General features: G+C 47.9%; 1 long non-coding RNA gene across 2 annotated transcripts; it reads right to left on the reverse strand.

Annotated features, from left to right (window-relative positions):
- Positions 1-1336: 1336 nt before the first annotated feature.
- On the reverse strand, positions 1337-11410 carry LOC148683781 (uncharacterized). 2 transcript variants are annotated; one of them, XR_015946513.1, is made up of 4 exons: positions 10977-11410; positions 9431-9539; positions 4988-5058; positions 1337-4245 (listed from the first exon to the last, which is right to left on the reverse strand). It is a non-coding gene; the product is annotated as an uncharacterized LOC148683781 (long non-coding RNA). The 2 variants fall into 2 exon arrangements; XR_015946512.1 differs by lacking the exon at positions 4988-5058 and having other exon boundaries at positions 4037-4245; positions 10977-11170.
- Positions 11411-11772: the final 362 nt, after the last annotated feature.

Consider the following 11772-nt stretch of genomic DNA (forward strand, 5'->3'; position numbering starts at 1 on the left):
CCTTCCACACCAGCCCTTTTCTGTGAAATGGCTTTTGCCATGTTACATTTTACATAAGAGTCCAGAGGTGCAAATCTCTGCAACCCTGTGTTTGTATGTTTTTCCAGCCATGATTCGTAACAGATTCTATTTACTTTTGCAATAAAATGTGCAGTTGCAGCACTGTCCTATATGGAGTGGCAAAGATCTGAGGAAGCTTTTGGGGGCTCTTACGCTGTGGGTTAAACCACAGAGTCTAGAGCTTGCTGATCAGAAGGTCGGCGGTTCGAATCCCTGCAACGGGGTGAGCTCCTGTTGCTCAGTCCCAGCTCCTGCCCACCTAGCAGTTCGAAAGCACATCAAAGCGCTGCTTTCTACTCCTCCGTACCTCCTCAGCCACCGACAGCAAGGAGACATCCCAGGGTTCGGAGAAGCGCTTGCGCAAGCGCTTCTCCGAACCCTGGGACCTGTCCTTGCTGTTGGCGGCAGGGGGACAGGAACGGAGGAGGAGAAAGCGCTGCTTTCTACTCCTCCGTACCTCTCCCGCAGCCGCCGACAGCAAGGAGACAGGGAGGGTTGTCCGCGAGGCGCCGGGCTCCTCAAGGGCGGCCAGGCATTCCCCGTCGCCTACGGGAAACGGGGTCCCCTTGGTCCGCCGCCGCCGGGAAACGGGAAGTGACAGGAAGGAGACATTGCTGGACACACACGCGCGCGCTCTCTCCCCCCCCCCCCGCCAACGCTCAGTCCGGCTGGGATCAGCGGTTGGCGGCCGCAGGGAAACGGTAGGTGGGGGGGGAGAGCGCGCGCGCGTGTGTGTCCAGTCTCTGCTGTCCAATCCCTGTGTCCCTGGGGGACATGCGCAGTGACCCAGGGACACACGGGACAGCTTGGACGCAGGGACAACTTGGAAATTATTATATAGGATGGGTTATTTGTGTGGCATAGGAATTTGTTCATTTTTTTCCTTCAAAATATAGTCCAGCCCCCCACAAGGTCTGAGGGACAGTGGACCGGCCCCCTGCTGAAAAAGTTTGCTGACCCCTGCTTAAGGTTGTGTACGCACCAAGGCATTAATGTGCATGTGAGTTGCACAGGTCTGATTTTTCAGTGTGCATTTTTTTTGTGCACTTTTGCCCACAATTTAAATCTCTTCTCTGTTTCCCATCCACATTGGGCAGAGCTTGTCTGGATGCATTTGTGCTGTGTGGTATTGTCTCCTCCCTTCAACTGGAACTTCCCTGACTCCTGCAAGTTCCGGAAACCTGAGATCCATTGTAGGTGTGCATGCAGGTATTTTTTAATTCAAAAAATGTTTTCCCTGTAATTGCATGACAACAAACTTCCACCCTAGTCAATGTTTTGTGGCAAACGAGCCATATTTTAATGTTTTTTGAAATACAAGGGTTTTTTTGTTCCAGATTTGTGCTCTCCCATCCCTCCAAAAGTGTTTTTTGAGGTAGAGAACCAGCAGCCCACCACCTCATGAGGCCTAATAATGACCAGGCAGGTGGAAGCCCAGGTGCCCCCAGTCTGCAGACCCCCCCCCAATGCAGAGCGCTGTGAGTCAGCTCAGAGAAGAACATAAAACAGTGCATTTAACACACAAGCACAACACACTTAGGCAGGACAGAGAAAGTGATTTGTGCAAGCCTTTCCCCCGCACCCTCACCTTGCCCGCTTTTCCTTTTCTGCCTCCTGTACCTGCAAAGGCAATTTTTATTTTTAATACATCATGGGTTTTTTTGAATGAGCGTTTGGAAAACAATAAATACTGCAAACGTGCCTTCAGCAGTGACACCCTGTAGACACCCTGGACCCTTTATTGTGAGCTGGTGGGGAAATGGCCAGGGCTGTGCTCAGCTGATGAGCAAAACAGAAGTGGGTATTTGGTCCTAAGAGTGCACTTAGTGTGGCAAGTCCCCGCACTTGTTGCTTCGGCGCATCCCCTTTCAAGTAGCAAGTCATTTCACGTTGGATTGTTTTCTTTTACCGAATTCTCCAGATTGGAGAAATTAGTTGGAGGGGAAAGTGCAGGTTAGCCACTTGAATGAGGACGATATATGGATGGTGTGGAAGTCTGCACACATGGGATGCCCCGAGTCCACTTTAAACTGCTCCATGTACATGCCCTAAGTAAGCTTCCTTCCACACCAGCCCTTTTCTGTGAAATGGCTTTTGCCATGTTACATTTTACATAAGAGTCCAGAGGTGCAAATCTCTGCAACCCTGTGTTTGTATGTTTTTCCAGCCATGATTCGTAACAGATTCTATTTACTTTTGCAATAAAATGTGCAGTTGCAGCACTGTCCTATATGGAGTGGCAAAGATCTGAGGAAGCTTTTGGGGGCTCTTACGCTGTGGGTTAAACCACAGAGTCTAGAGCTTGCTGATCAGAAGGTCGGCGGTTCGAATCCCTGCAACGGGGTGAGCTCCTGTTGCTCAGTCCCAGCTCCTGCCCACCTAGCAGTTCGAAAGCACATCAAAGTGCAAGTAGATAAATAGGGACCGCTCCGGCGGGAAGCTAAACGGCGTTTCCTTGCGCTGCTCTGGTTCGCCAGAAGCGGCTTAGTCATGCTGGCCACATGACCCGGAAGCTGTCTGCGGACAAACGCCGGCTCCCTCGGCCTATAGAGCGAGATGAGCGCCACAACCCCAGAGTCGGACACAACTGGACCTGATGGTCAGGGGCCCCTTTACCTTTACACTTTTAATGGAAAGTTTCCTTTTTGCAGGTCCTACGTGCTTTATTGCTTCAGGTTGATCCTAAGCTGCAGGGTTAGTGAAGAATAGCCTCTTAATGCCCTCAATGTCTGTTCCTGTGGCTGAAGGTGGGGTGATTCTTTTAACACCAAAACGGGGTTATTTTACTACTTTTTTAAAAAAAAGTTAAAATGAGGAACTCAATCATCACTAAAAGTGACATTGGTGGAATTGAGGGACTCTTCATTGTTAATCCCCCAGCTTCAACCAGAAGCAACTAAAACGGGAGGGCTTGCCAACAGGAAACCCTTCATTAATGTTGCAGACAACCTTTCATAAATGGGAACTACAGTGGTGCCTCGCTAGATGAATTTAATTTGTTCCACGGGTCTTTTCTTATAACGAAAAATTTGTCTAGCGAATCCCATAGGAATGCATTGAATTTTTTTTGAAATTTTTTTTTGCCCATAGGAACGCATTAATTGATTTTCAATGCATTCCTATGGGAAACCGCGATTCGCTAGACAAATTTTTCGTAAAACAAATTCATCTAGCGAGGCAACCTCCACTAGAAAAAACCTTTCGTTAAGCAGAAATTTTGTTAAGCAGGGCATTCGTTAAGCGAGGCACCACTGTAGTTGTAAGTAAATACAGAAGAACCCTTGTCATGGGGAATGAATATCACTGGGTTACTAGCATTACCTTAAGGAATGTGCAGAACCTGCCTGTCAAATTCATTTCCAGCTAATCACAGACAAGCAATGCCTCAGCGGCACGCAAGTGTGGGTGCAAGCAACCTAAATTCCTGTCCTGAGCGGCGACACCCACATTCTACCAAATGGTCTCCACCAGACCCCTCTCCAATCCTTTCTTCAAACCTCCCAAGGAAGGAAAACAGTGGGCTCTTGTTCTGCTGGTGATATTTCCCCCTATTTAAACCTACAGTTTCCTTTCAGATAGTGCTGGGCAACTGTTTGGCCACAACTTGCCGCAGTGGTCTGTGCAGTTTTAGGAATAATGCGATCCACCCAACACCACACCACCCCAGCTGAAGGCTGTTCAGCGGCTCAAAGTTTCAAGAGGACCAAACGTTTTTGAGAAAGCCATAGAATAACAGAAATGTAGGAATGGGATTCCTGGGTCATCTAGTCCAGGCATCACCAAACTGCGGCCCTCCAGATGTTTTGGCCTACAACTCCCATGATCCCTAGCTAACAGGACCAGTGGTCGGGGAAGATGGGAATTGTAGTCCAAAACATCTGGAGGGCCGAAGTCTGGGGATGCCTAATCTAGTCCAACCCCCTGCAATAACTTTAGTTATGCTCAGTTCCACATAAAGGAGTGTGGTTTCGCTCTGTGACACTGGAAAGCTTTCATTTTATGGTTAGGGAGGGTGGGAGAACCCATGGGCGCACCACTAAACTCCGTGTTTCGCCCCGGAAAAGTGCTTCTACAGCACAAACAAAGGACACAATTTTTCCTTCCAGGTCCAAGTTGCAGAGGAAGCTTTTCTCCCTGCTGCTGCCAGCTGCTCAGTTGTTACCACTGCTGTATGTACTCTGTAGTCTAAAAGAGAAAAGAGAGGCCATCAGTATCGGATCTAATCCAACAACAAAGAAGCCACGCATTTCACAATGTGTCCTCCTCCATTCCAACAGGCTGGTTCTGGCAAAACATTTGAGAACTTCATTGTCCGGTTCTAGCCAGACATAACTCAGTTGGTGCTGATAATGCCAATGTTGCAGGTTAGATCGCTTATGATCTTCATGGTCCCTTTCGACTCTATGGTTCTACTGTACGTAGAATCATAGCTGCCAAGTCTCCCGCTGAAAAATGCGGGATCAGCAGCGGCGTGGCACCGGAAGTCGCTTCTACGCATGTCTGGACATGCGTAGAAGCAACCTCCGGTGCCGGCACTGCCCGATTTCTGGTGCCCAGACATGGGCAGAGCGGCACCCAAAATGGAGCCTCCCTGGCAGGTAGGAAATCTGGGGGTTTCCCACAAAAAACGGGAGACTTGGCAGCTATGCGTAGAATGCCAATGCATGTTTTATTTAAATCTATGTAGTTGAGGACTATATATGCCGGTGTTAACACCATTAGGGAGGAAAGATCTGAAGGGGAGGGAGGACGGGAACGAGCAGAACAAGAACGGCCATTCGAGGCACAGAGAAGACCACAAAGCTCAGAGAGAACGACGTAAGAGAGAGGTTCACCGCCGGCTGCACTAAAACAGGCTGCCCTGCCCAAAGGTTGCAGCCAAGAGGTCATTGATTCATAACTCCCCGCTTTCCCCTTTCTGACTCACCGAGTATCTTTTCAACAGCTTGCCACTGTGATTCGGCACATGGTGCGTCCTGCACTGGCAAGAGCCAGCCCCTGCGAGAAATTAAAAGGGGGAAACCAAGCTGTAAATGAGCCAGGGCCCATGCTCTGAGGCATGTTATGACGGCACAGACTCCCAATCTCTCAGGACTGAGCAACCACAAGCTGCCTGCTGGTTAGGGTGGGAGGGAGGCATACTGGATCACAGCCAAGTTTGAGCCTCTCTTAGGAACAAGGACCTAGTAACTGCATACTCAGATCAACTTCCCTGTATTCCATAAGCTGATGACATCTCCCTCACAGGGCTGTGTTGTAAAGATAACGCAATGGGTCCGTGCATCTGGCTACTAAACTAAAGGTTGGTGGTTCAAGCCCACCCAAGGATGGCTGTGGGCAGGATTCCTACATTGCAGGGAGTTTAACCAGATACCTGAAGGAGCGTCTCCACACCCATCGTTCAGCCCAGACACTGAGGTCCAGCGCTGAGAGCCTTCTGGCGGTATACTCATTGCGAGAAGCGAAGTTACAGGGAACCAGGCAGAGGGCCTTCTCGGTAGTGGCACCCGGCCTGTGGAATGCCCCCTCATCAGATATCAAAGGAAAAAACAACTAGCAGACTTTTAGGAGACATCTGAAGGCAGCCCTGTTTAAGGAAGCTTTTAATATCTGAAGGACTATTGTATTTTAATATTTTGTTGGAAGCAGCCCAGAGTGGCTGGGGAAACCCAGCCAGATGGGCACTGGGCAGGGTATAAATAATAAGTTGTTGTTGTTGTTATAGATGACTCTTGGGTTCCTTTCCAGCTCTATAATTCTATGATTTTATGAATGTCTGCAGGAAGCACTTTGGGCACCTGAAAACCTATAAATGGCAAGGTGTCTTGCAATACCTTCCGAGATTTAAAGCAATGCAGATCTCATGATGTTGGACTCCACTTGCCATCAGCTCCACCCAGAAGGACTAATGGTCAGAGTTAACTGGGACTGTAGTTCAACACCAGGAGGCCCACAAACTCTCTACTCTTGATTTAAGAATGTATCGCACAAGGGTACCTGCACCTGATGAATTTGGTATGACTCGTACACTTTTAATCTCAATCTACTCTCAAACCAACGTATCGTGCCCGTGGTCCACGAGCTTCATTCAGATGGTCCACGGCACGTCTGGATTTGTGGCTAACGATAAAAGGTGGTAAATAGTGATACTGAATTTTATTTGTATTGTTACTGCTTCTTGTATTGTACTGTATTGTATTACAACTTGAATTTTATGAATTTTTTACAAATTGAATTTCATAAAATTCAATTTTATTTTTTTTAATAAATCATTTTTATTAAATTTTCCACTTTAACAATCCAATCAAACCATATTAAATATTTCAAATTATACATATGCATCAAATAATCCAAATATTCTGCCAAATTGTAATAAAAAATAGGACTTCCCATGCTTCAAGTTAAAAATTCAATTTTTAATACAGCTAAATACAGTACATAATGAATAAAATAAGCAGTAACAATACCCAGTGCTTTTTTTCTAGAAAAATAGGTGGCGGTACTCACCATGAAGTTGTTAAAGCAAGTGTCACACTTTTTAACACCCCCCCCCCAAAAGGTGCCTTGAGTAACCCCCGCCGGGGGGGGGGGGGAGAAGCACTGGCAATGCAATTAAAAAACATTCCACATCTAGCATTGTGCATTACAATTACTACAACAGGCAGAAAAATCATTAATTGGTCTTCCAAGATGTACAGCAAGTTACGTGGGGAAATGAGTTTGGGAACCACTGTCCCAAGCTGCTTTGGCATCTCACTTTAGCTCTGACAGGTCGGATGTTTGCAGGAAGAGCTCGTTTCGTTTACGAGATATTTTGTTGGTTTCGCTTGGCAACATATGAATTTGCAGAAGAAGCTGTCATCCCTAAACCACAAGCAGTGCTTCTAGTGGAACTTGACTGAGTGCCCTCACCCCCTGAATCATGTTGAAATTGTAGCCTGAGCTGTGGAGACATGCCCATGCTGCGATCCTGGGCACACTTGCTTCCCCAAGTCCTGCTGAATGCCTGTTTTCTAGCGCGACAAACCCTTGTAATTTGACCTCTGTCTTTCAAGGGAGGACACACGGCTAGGTCAGCCTACACCTGATTTTCCAATACCTTCAGTGCATGAATATTTCAAAGCTCAAGCTCAGTTGCAATAGGGACTGAGGATCTGTTAACAGCTCACCTTCTGTGTGTGGAAGCCAGGTTAGTTTCAAAGTAAGGAAAGGCATAAGGAATTAACTGTATTCTCTGGTTATCAGGTGGATGGCACCAACTAATTCTTTCCGGGGCAGAAAAGAGTACCCAAATTAAGGCACTAATTTACACACCCAAAACACATTCAAAGTGTGCTGCAGTAGGTCACATGGCAAAGTGAGTTCCTGGCCTTTTAATATATGGATCCAAGGCAGGACTAGCTGAATCCCAAACCGGAATTAAGATTGCCGGAAGAAATATCAACAACCTCAGATATGGAGATGACACAACCTTGATGGCAGAAAGTGAGGAGGAATTAAAGAACCTTTTAATGAGGGTGAAAGAGGAGAGCGCAAAATATGGTCTGAAGCTCAACATCAAAAAAAAACCAAGATCATGGCCACTGGTCCCATCACCTCCTGGCAAATAGAAGGGGAAGAAATGGAGGCAGTGAGAGATTTTACTTTCTTGGGCTCCTTGATCACTGCAGATGGTGACAGCAGTCACAAAATTAAAAGACGCCTGCTTCTTGGGAGAAAAGCAATGACAAACCTAGACAGCATCTTAAAAAGCAGAGACATCACCTTGCCTACAAAGGTCCGTATAGTTAAAGCTATGGTTTTCCCAGTAGTGATGTATGGAAGTGAGAGCTGGACCATAAAAAGGCTGATCGCCGAAGAATTGATGCTTTTGAATTATGGTGCTGGAGGAGACTCTTGAGAGTCCCATGGACTGCAAGAAGATCAAACCTATCCATTCTGAAGGAAATCAGCCCTGAGTGCTCACTGGAAGGACAGATCCTGAAGCTGAGGCTCCAATACTTTGGCCACCTCATGAGAAGAGAAGACTCCCTGGAAAAGACCCTGATGTTGGGAAAGATGGAGGGCACAAGGAGAAGGGGACGACAGAGGACGAGATGGTTGGACAGTGTTCTCGAAGCTACCAACATGAGGCTGACCAAACTGTGGGAGGCAGTGCAAGACAGGAGTGCCTGGCGTGCTATGGTCCATGGGGTCACGAAGAGTCAGACACGACTAAACGACTAAACAACAACAATATAAGGATCACATTTTTTTCCTACTTGTGTTATAATGTATGGCAAATCTATTATAATTACAATGTGGATCATGCACATGCCTGTTTCAGCCCAGCACAACCTGAAATACCCACAGACTGGCTAGATTTTGGCGTTGTGGATCCCTTTAGTTGGGCCTCTCACTTCTGGTGACCGATTCCTAAAATGAGGGGATCAAGCCTGCCTGGAACCAAAGAAGGATGGGAATTGAACCGGTTGCAAATATGCCTGGGTGAGCTGCAAAGATGCCCTCAGTTTGCAAAACTGAGTCCCAGAGCTAAGCATCTGGCTAAAAATCCAAACACTCACTTCTGCATAAATATGAGGGAACCACTCAGGCTCCCTGTGAATATGAACACAGAGCTCACTTGCCAGACGTCTGTTCAGCAGTTGTGAGCTACTAGCCCAGAGATGGAAGGAAGAGATAACAAACCAATATGATGGACTAGGCGAAAATGGCAAAATTAACTGGGAAGCTGAGAAATCAAGAAGACAAGAACTTTAAAAAAAAAGAATGGGGAAAGTTTATAATTTATATACAAGACCATTGCAAGCAGGCAGGTTAAAACATGGGCAGGATTTTAATCACACTTATAAAGTAGCAGAAACTATGGACAATTCAGAAGGAAAAATATATTTGGATAAATATTGACATGCAGTTGTAATTATTTCATTGGGACCCATGGAAGGGATGGGGGAAGTCAGGAGATTCAGAATAATCTCAGTTTTTGGCTTTTGAATTGATGTTTGTTGTGTGTTTATAAAAATGAAACTTAAAAAATATTTTTAAAAAGAGAAATTTCCTTCTCCTGATGGGCTCCCTTCCCAGGTTGGCCAGCCTCACCTGCCCCTCACTTCCCTCCGCAGCAGGTACAGAAACCACCTTCTTGACCATTGGGCCTACGATTGGTCTTGTCCACTCAATTCGCCAGAGCCTGCCTTTGCATGCAGGGGAAGTCCCACACTCATCAAGGGTTTGAGATACCTTAGATATTTCTTTCCAGAGGCTGGGTCCTGGGGCTAGCCTAGGTAGGTGATGTCCATGGACAAGGCATCTCCGAAGACCCCCTTCTCTTGTAACAACTTCCCTGGCTCAGCCCCACCCTTCCCCTTACCTTGGGAGACTGGACTCTGAGGCACGGTGTTAGTGGGTGGCAGGGTTGAGCATTTTGCTTGGATATCCCTCAAAACATAGTCTTGCTGCTGTCCTCCATATCCTCCCGCCTGCATGCAACCACAGACAAGCAAAGCCATGTTACTTTTCCTTGGCTAATACCTGCCCATCCTGGATCAGGTGTGCATTTTCCTGTTCCTTCCCCTTCTGCAACATCCATTTGAATTTCTCCCTTTTCAGCCTGGGTAACTGTCTAATAATAATAATAATAATTTATTTGTACCCTGCCCATTTGATTGGGTTGCCCCAGCCACTCTGGGCGGCTTCCAACACATATAAAAACATAATAAAACATTAAACATTAAAAAGCTTCCCTATAAAAGGCTCCCTTTCAGATGTATAGTTATTCATCTCGGGGATCTTCTGTAATTCTCCTATGCCCCGTTTACTGTTCTTTTCTGCTGCCAATGGGTAGCTCATCTGCTTCCGCTTTTTATTTTGCCTTAATTTTGACGGGAATGTGGCTTTCACCATTTATGCAGCGATTATTGATACATGGACAAAATTTCCCTTGCCGATCCTGCCAAACTCCTTACCTTCCCCCCTGACTTCTGCATCCCACAAATTTAGTTCCTTATTCCTCAATTCCCATCTTCTACTATGCTCCACTTGCACGCTCCAAGGCTACACTGACTGGCAGCAGCCCTCCTGGGTTTCAGCCCTCTCTAGTTGTTTTTGTTATTTATTAAATTTATACACTGCCCTTCATCCAAGATCATAGGACAGTTTACAGTATAAAAACACAAAAATACGTAACATAATAAACAACACAATACCCACCCTGCCCCAGTTTAAAAGGCCACAGATGGTTAAATTGACCGAAGGCCTGGGAGAAGAGGAATGCTTTTGCCTGGAGCCTAAAGGTATGTAATGTACCGTAATGCAAACCTTCCTGGGGAGAACATTCCACAAGTGGAGAGCCAACACAGAGAAGGCCCCGCTTTCGTGCTGCCACCCTCCGGAGTCCGGACCTCTCGTGCAGGAGGCACATAAGAAGTGCCTCAGATGGTGATCGCGGGGTCTGGGCCGCTTCATATGAGAGAGGCTGTCCTCGAGGTACTGAAAGGACCAAGTGGCTGTGGAGGCTGAAAGCCTGGCAGATCTTGGCCAGGTGGTGGTGGTCAGAGAAGACATCTAGACATAGAAGCCAACTCCTAGGGACCAAGGTCCCTTCGTCACATTCCTAACATTTTTTTGGGGGGGGGCGCTTTCCCAAGCTGCCGTTCAAATGGTGTGCATGTGCCATGTCTTCTAATTGATTATGTGAGGCTGGGCTTACCTGGCTGGGCCCCCCTCCCCCCCAAAAAAAATCAAGTTGGCATGCCTGCAACTAGATGAACCAAGCAACAACCAACTCAAGATAATGCAGCGCTTTGTGACTCCCATCATATTCTCTCCTGCGCCCCACATTTTCCTTTTTGCCCCCCCCTTAAACAACTCTCCTGGACCTGAGGTTTTCCCTCGTCTCCCTTGCCCAGGTACAGTACCTGCATCTGCTGCCTGAATCGGCGCTCCAACTGCATCTGCTGGCGCCGCGCTTCCCAGTGGTAGTTGCCCGCCATTGTGCTGCCCGCTGCTGCCTGCAGCCGCGGGTAGTAGCTGCGGTGGCACCGTCGCCGAGGCCCGTCGGGTCACACAATGCCGCGATGCCCGGGCAACTGGGAAGAAGACGCCGACGCCGGAGGCGCCCCACCTGCCGCCCGCTGCCGCACCTGGCCGCCAGGGGGCGGCAGAAACAAGGCGCTGCTTCTCCCAGTCCTGCCTGGCTTAGGCGCGTCCTCGGAGCGCGCGACTGATTTAGCACCCCGGGTGCGTGCCAGGCGCTGCCCCCATGCAGGGAAAAGCTTCTTTGCAGGACCTCGCCCAGAAAGAGCGGGCGAGCAGGCAAACGCGACCCAGAGGGCAGCAAACGAAAGCCGGGGGTGGAGGGAAGCGGGAATCTGAAACGTTTGCAAGCGGAGCAAGTCAGTGCAAAATGCGGCGGGCTGGTTGCAGTTATCCTGTGCGCGCGAGCGATGGCCGTAATAAAATAAAATAAAATAAAAAGCGGGGTGGGGGAGAGAACGTGCTCGTGTTTGTTACTTCTTGGATCTCAGAGCTGCAGGACTGAAAACCAGGCTCCGGGGGGGAGGGGAATTAGAATTGTGCCTTTGCACGAGCAGAGGTCCCCGCGCAGAGAAAGCTAGCGTGTAAAGGAGACGACCCCTTCTCCCCGGCAACGAGCTTTCTACATGCAAGAAATGTGTATTTATTTATATCCAGCCTTTCCCTCCCCCGACAAGG

This window comes from Zootoca vivipara, chromosome 12 (assembly GCF_965207765.1).
Source record: "Zootoca vivipara chromosome 12, rZooViv2.hap1.1, whole genome shotgun sequence".
In the NCBI taxonomy this organism is placed as follows: domain Eukaryota; kingdom Metazoa; phylum Chordata; class Lepidosauria; order Squamata; family Lacertidae; genus Zootoca; species Zootoca vivipara.